Consider the following 7,500-nt stretch of genomic DNA (forward strand, 5'->3'; position numbering starts at 1 on the left):
ACACACACACACACACACACACACACACACACACACACACACACACACACACACACACACACACACACACACACACACACACACACAATGACCATGAAGCCTGATTTACAAAGTCGTCGTACGATGATGTTTCCAGTCTCCAAGCCCGCAACACGCCGCGGCATGACGCGTCGTAAACTGGCTATGTCCGGTGTGCGACACCATCACGTGACAACATACTGTATAAATCAAGCAGAACTGTCAAATAAAAGACAAGAAACCTCACAGCATCACATCCATGATTAGATGGATTTCATACAGCAGCTGCTTGCTGTAGCTAATAACAGTCTGTATGTACACAACTACTACCTATATGTCCTCATATATTGTCTCCAGATGGCTCAGCTCTGCCCAGAGGTATAGATACCTACTCTACACACACGCACACACACACACACACACACACACACACACACACACACACACACACACACACACACCATACCTGCCATGACACGCTCTCTGCTCTCACTGTTTCTGAAGTAAGCAACCCAAGACATTTACAGTACACCTTCTGTCTGTCAGTAGGCTACACAGTAAAACCTCAGATGTTCGTTTAACTCTGAGACCATAAAAACTGGACACAAATGGACCATTACGGCCCTGTCGCATACAGACCGCGATTATTTCACATCAAACTTTTATTTTGCCGATCCCTCCAATCTTACAGGTTGATGACTTCATCTGTCGCTTAATCACGCTCAGTGTGCATGTGCTCATAACACGAGCGGCAGTTTAATTATAATGTATCACAAAATAAAACGCTTTTGGTGTGCACAGACCTTAGTAGGAGAGGAGAGAAGAAGAGACGAGGGAACAGAAAAAGGAGGCGAAGAAGAGCAGAGGTAGCAGACAAGGAGACAAGAAGACGCAGGGGCCGGAGGCAAGGATAAAGGAGGCGCAGATAGGATGGGAACGGGAGAAACAGAAGGAGATATTAGGGAGCGGGGCTGAAGGAGATAGGGCGGAGGAGGAGGAGGAGAGGAGATAGTGGAACAATGTCCTCATGGAAAGACTGAGCGAGAGGCCCTGTCTCAAGGTGCTGTTATCACAGCGAGCGAGGGAAGGAGGGAGGGAGGGAGGTTGGATAAGGAGAAAGACAAGAAGGGACAGAGAGAGAGAGAAGGGGAAGAATGAGGGTAGTGTTGGTGAAAGACAAGGAGAGAGGGTGATGGATGGTTTATGACAACACCAAACAACACTGCACCGCTAAAGCTAGACTAAACGGAAGCCGACTAGAACAGTGGTTCTCAACCAGTGGTCCGAGGACCACCAGTGGTCCTTGAGGGGATTCCAGGTGGTCCCCAGCTAAATGATGGAGGGTTGGTAACCAAATGAACCCTTATTAGATATTTAAGTCTAGAGAGCGTAAAATGAAACCAAATGGACCCTTACGGGTCCATTTGGTTTCATTTTACATTTATTCGGCAATTTTTACATTTCAATTGCCGAATAATTAATGGACTTTGATACGAAAGCCCTTGCTCTAGTCTACACAGTAAAATGCTCAACATTTGTAACTCTTAAAGTAGGAAATGTAGCCAAATGACTTACATGACTTAAGCAGGCAGTGTACAGTATACAGTATGCACATGTGTGTGCAGCGAATACCTGTGTAGGCCTATTTGTCAGCCTATAGCGCGTGTGTGTGTGTGTGTGTGTGTGTGTGTGTGTGTGTGTGTGTGTGTGTGTGTGTGTGTGTGTGTGTGTGTGTGTTGCGAGCAGATTCCTGGTGCAGGAGGGAGGGCTTGTGGGATTGAGGAAGGCGCAAACAAGGGATTTAAACATTCCAAGAGGAATTAACCACCTAACGCCTTCAACTATTAACATCACCTCTCTCTCTCTCGCTTTCTCTCTCTGTTTGTCTTCCTCTCTCTGCCATCTCTCCAGTACTGTTGTTCAACTATTTTCAGATGGAACTCATTGCCACTCCCTCTCTCAATCTACACAGAAAAAAATCCTGATAGTTAACTCCGAGTACAAATTGATAAATTAACACTGAGGATTTGACTGTGCAGTGTGCACCCGTCTCTTTCTCAATCTTTCTGTGTCTATCACTCCCTTTTCTCACATCCAATTATTCACCATGTCCGCTCTATTTCTCTTTCATCACTCCATCCTCTAGCAACAATCTGAAAATCGGACTAAAATGACTCTCTCTCTCATTTCCGTCTCGTCTTCACCTATTCCCTGTTGTTTCAACATGTCTGCTTTGACTAAACTAAGCCCCTACCTTCATTACAACAACAAAATCCCACCTTAAAAACGACTGCACCTTTGTATTCATCTTCATTCCACCTTTAAAAATATATATCCGATTTATATCCAGTAAACCCAGTCAACCTTTTAAGAACTTTCCCAAGGGAAAAAGACTGAGAAAGTGTTCTTTGTTTTTTTTTAAATCCAGCCTGCTTTCCTGCCAGCTGAGACGGCGACTGATAACAGACAGAATGTTAGAGGAGAGGAGGCTAAAAAACCAACAGGAAACAGACAGATAACGAAGGGAGGAGAGGAGAGGGAGGAAATGAGGATGTCTTTCCATCCTCCAGACAGAGTCCTTGACTTTCCCCCTCTGCTGCTTACCCATTCCTCCTTTCAGCTTTTCAAGGGGGTGATAGAGATCAACAGAGGGATAAAATGAAGTGGTGGTCCTCATTACTGAACTACTGAAGGGAGGAAAGGAAGGTGGGCGAAAAGGAGGAGAGAAGATAGGGAGACAGATGAGGAGAAAAGGGAGTGAGGGACCGTAGGAGTAAAGATGATCTTCACTTCTCAAGAATCTTAATGAGATGATCAACACACGCACGCACGCACGCACGCACATGCCGCGCATACACACAGTCACACACACACATGATGTACTATTAAAGCAATCTGAAGGTTTAGCCAGGCCCCACAATACATAATAGTCTTATTACCACTTTCTTTCCTAAATCACCCATTTCCTCAGCTCTCTCTCTCTCTCTCTCTCTCTCTCTCTCTCTCTCTCTCTCTCTCTCTCTCTCTCTCTCTCTCTCTCTCTCTCTCTCTCTCTCTCTCTCTCTCTCTCTCTCTCTCTCTCTCTCTCTCTCTCTCTCTCTCTCTCTCTCTCTCTCTCTCTCTCTCTCTCTCTCTCTCTCTCTCCCTCTCTCTCCCTCTCTCTCTCTCTCTCTCTCTCTCTCTCTCTCTCTCTCTCTCATTGTCTCCCAGAGTGTGAGTTCTGTAGCCTATGAAGCCCTTCTAATCCTCCTACAGCTATATTCTCTGACCATTCACTTATGACACAGTTATGCTCGATTTATACTTCATCGTACGATGGTGCTGCTTGCCGAAAATAGCCAATGTACAGTGCAAGCTGACAACGCATTGCGGAAACAGAAGCTATCAAAGTATCAAAGGAAAACAACACAACATAATTAACAGGCCATGGTTGAGCACGTGGTTAGTACACCATAAATAGTGTCACGTTGCTAAGCAACAGGGGTTGAGGTTCAACGGTGACAGATTTGTGTGACTGGACCTCGTCACTCATGGATAACTGATGATTGATGAGTGACTGAGTGACTGAGTGACTGACTGAGTGACTGAGTGACTGACTGACTGACTGGATGAATACATGAATGAATGAATGAAAAAAAGATACCTATAAAGTCATAGATTACATTTTATATCAACTACATTTTATTTCCCGACCACTGAAAAGGAGGAATTTATGTGCCACATACAGTTACATACATACCCCCTACTCTCCCTTGTGTGTATGTGTTTCCCTCCCAGCAACCATTTTACGAGTTTAACTCTGTTGTGTTAGCTTCCTATCCCTTCTCCCTCTCTCTTCCTCTACACTCCTTTATTTGTCTATGGAGTACATACATACATTCCTCTTGCTACCTAGTGTCATTTCTTTAACAGCGAACCGGTCGTTCCTGGTTGTGCGCAGAACTAGTTACAAGACAAGTCCAGAGTTGACCGAGCCTTTGCAGCGGCCGACCCCAGAGCCTAGAACACTTTGCCCCTACGCATTCGGTCTGCTCGCTCTTTAGCGGCTTTTAAATATTTACTCAAAACTATTATTTGTTTCACCCTGGCTTCTAAGTCGGTTTGATCGTGAAAACCCTGGTCTTATTTTATTGTATAATTTTGAAATGCTGTTTTTATGCCATTTCTTGCTTTCTGTTTTTGCTTGTTTTTAATCTGACCTTGTATAGCACTTTGGTTGACCCTTGGTCATTGTAAATATGCTCTATAAATAAAGTTCGAGTCGAGTTGAGTGGTTGGACCAAAGCCGTAATGCCACACACAGAAACACATGAACAAAAATGTTCTCCCTTTAGAACTCCTTTCATAATGATCAATATTTACATGGTGCCTTTTTTAAAGCACTTACACAATGTTTACATTACATTTACCCATTCACACACAGACAGCAGAGGCAACCGCCAGAGGCAACAAGTCACCAACTCACTCATCGGGAGCATTTAGGGAGTGTCTTGCTCAAGGACACTTTGACATGATGTCAGGAGGAGCCGTGCATCGAACCGGGAACTGTCTGACTCCGTCTCCTTCCCTCTCCCTACCAGATCCTCTCTCTCCACCCCCTGCCCCTTAAATTCTCTCTCCCCATTCAAAGAAAAGAAAAGAAAGGAGAAACTCAAACATGCTGCTAGAGTTGACCTGACTAAAGCCAATATTTACAGTAACATTAACACAGACAAACCTCTCTCTTTATATGCTCTTTTCTTCTCCTTGCATTCCCTTTGCCTTTTATTTTTTTGCAAGTTTTTGGCGCCCCATTTATGACCCGAGGTAAAAACATTTTAGAACACAATTCAGATGACATTCTCGTTTAAAATTAGATGAACTGCTCCTGGAGGAATCTAAAATCTTTGCACTCAGTGATTTCCATCACAGTATTGACACCTGTGAGTTCCAGAAGCACACCTCCACAGGAAATCCAAGATGTTTTAAGGCTAAAAGACAACAAAATTGGGCCAATGACAGACTAACAACACCCCCAAAGTCACACACATAAAACTTTGAGTTCCAACTGTCTGTGTTTCTGTCTCATTCCCTCTGTCTGACCTCAAGGAGCTCATTGTTTCATAGCGGGCACTAGGCATTAGCATCATCCTATTATTAGCCTAGCTTGGCAGAGCTGATGGTAAAATACCATTAAAATTCAATGGTGAATGGTTGGAAAGAAAGGAGTCCCCTCCTTTTTTCACACAGACACACACACACACACACACACACACACACACACACACACACACACACACACACACACACACACACACACACACAGTAGAGGCAAAGTGTTCTGTCTGTGTTTTGTCTAGCAGCATTTCATGAGCTGCACGTATTTGGAGTGTTACGCAACAAAAGGACAGATACAACACTGACTATGTGATAATAACCATGCACACACACACACACACACACACACACACACACACACACACACACACACACACACACACACACACACACACACACACACACACACACACACACACACACACACACACACACACACACACACACACACACACACACACACACACACACACACACACACACACATTTCTATGTATTTAGCTAATACTCTCGTCCAGATGGTCTTACAGAGAAAGCAGCTAGGGTTTAATGTCCTGCTCAAGGACACCAGCGACCGTTTCATCACAGGAAGCAGGTGCTTTGACACATTTTTGGAGCAATACAATTCAATATCAAGTCAATGTAAAGACGAGACATCAAGAAATACGTTGCGTCTACGCCCAAGTTGACCATTTTTCAACTCTAGCAAGTTTCGCCAAAGTGATCGAAGTGACAGCCAGTGTGTGTGTGTGTGTGTGGGGGCGGGGGGGGGATAATAATCAAACAATGTCGTGTCCACTGTAATTGCAACAGAGCAACGCGTTTCCCACGATTCAAAAGCGGCAATTATTTTTATTGTGTCCGGTGTGAATGAACCTTAACAACCAGGTTAGACTGCCACCCACATGTTTGTATTACTAGTGTGGAGTGGACATTCCATTGTCTTACATTCACTCCTTAACTACAAACCTAAATACAAAATGCCAGGAGGCCCTTTCACCCTCAAGGACATTCACTCCTTAACTACAAACCTAAATACAAAATGCCAGGAGGCCCTTTCACCCTCAAGGACACAAGTAACAACAACCCACACACACACACACACACACACACACACATCTCCACTCTCCAGCTCTCCTCCTGACCACGTTCTACATTTTGGCCTGAGGTTTACGCTGGATTGAAGGCCATGGGGTCACGTCATCCTCCGCACAGCACAGAGGTGCGCAGCATATCCCAGGGACAATGCAGACAGTGGCTAAAGATCTTTAGTTTGGGAGCAAAGAGGTGGACGGACCAACCAGCTGATTGGAACTGCCATCTATAAAAGCTGCAATCTGGTTTCCCTACTCTTCCAATTATAAATGTATAGACCCTGGTGTCAGGTAGGACACCTACTGGTTGACAAGTGGACCTGCCTGAAGCTCATGAGCTCAATATCAACCCTGGCAAAAGGGACAATTCCCTCTTGATGAGTGGTAGCTGTATGGTTTCCCACAAGGTAGACCCTGCAGGTTTCAATCCCGGGTGTTACTTGTCACTTGCAATTACCTTTCTGTCAGGAGAGGACATAAAACATATGGATTGTAGCTTTACACATGTCTATCTGCAGCGGCCGTATATATAAAAACAAACAAAAAACACCTAACACCAAAACGACTTAATCTCCCTGTTAATTAACTCCCGGTTTGAATCCCATTTCCTCAAGCTACTTCAAAAGGACGTGAGACACTTGGCATCCATTCTCAGTCAACTGTTTCCTCTGTGTTTGTTCACCACAGTGCTGTGAACGGCTGTGACACTCAGAGCCACAATGGGCTGATGAAGGGGCCTATTGAGGACTGAATCACAGGGGAGGACTCTGTGAGGGACAGGGACAATGGATCTGAACCCTGGGACGACACATTCAAATGCTCTGCGTTCGTTTAACTCTGAGGGCCAATAATACATAGTCTTTCTGACATCGTAAAATCGTCCGGTTCTGAAAGGCTTTCCGAACTATAGTTCTGAAAGTCAGGACATCTGGAGGGGCACACATTCCCGAGGAAAAGTTCTGGGACCGCCTTTCCGAAGCTCGTCAATTTGTAGTTATTATCACCTTCCTTTTCCGAAGAAAACTTTGGACGTCGGAAGGAGTATGTATTGCGCTTGAGACTCTACAAATAGATAAATGAACACTGGGGATTTTACTGTGTACTAGTGGTCGGTGTGTGTGTGCGAGTGTGTGCGTGTGTGTGTATGTGTGTGTAGAGAGAGAGAGAGACTGATAGATAACCCACACTCTGAAGGGGTTGCCAGTCTGAAACATGTCATGTCTGAGATCAGATAATCTCTTTCTCTTTCATTTCTATGACATAATCGCCCTCACATCTTAGTCATGACTTC

At 44.6% G+C, this 7,500-nt stretch overlaps 1 protein-coding gene across 1 annotated transcript in view; it reads right to left on the minus strand.

Moving 5' to 3' along the window:
• Nucleotides 1-7,500, minus strand: part of lama5 (laminin, alpha 5) — a 105,010-nt gene that overhangs the window by 79,863 nt on the left and 17,647 nt on the right. The window lies entirely within an intron of this gene.

This window comes from Gymnoscopelus microlampas (genome assembly GCF_963454915.1).
Source record: "Gymnoscopelus microlampas genome assembly, chromosome: 10".
Lineage (NCBI taxonomy): Eukaryota > Metazoa > Chordata > Actinopteri > Myctophiformes > Myctophidae > Gymnoscopelus > Gymnoscopelus microlampas.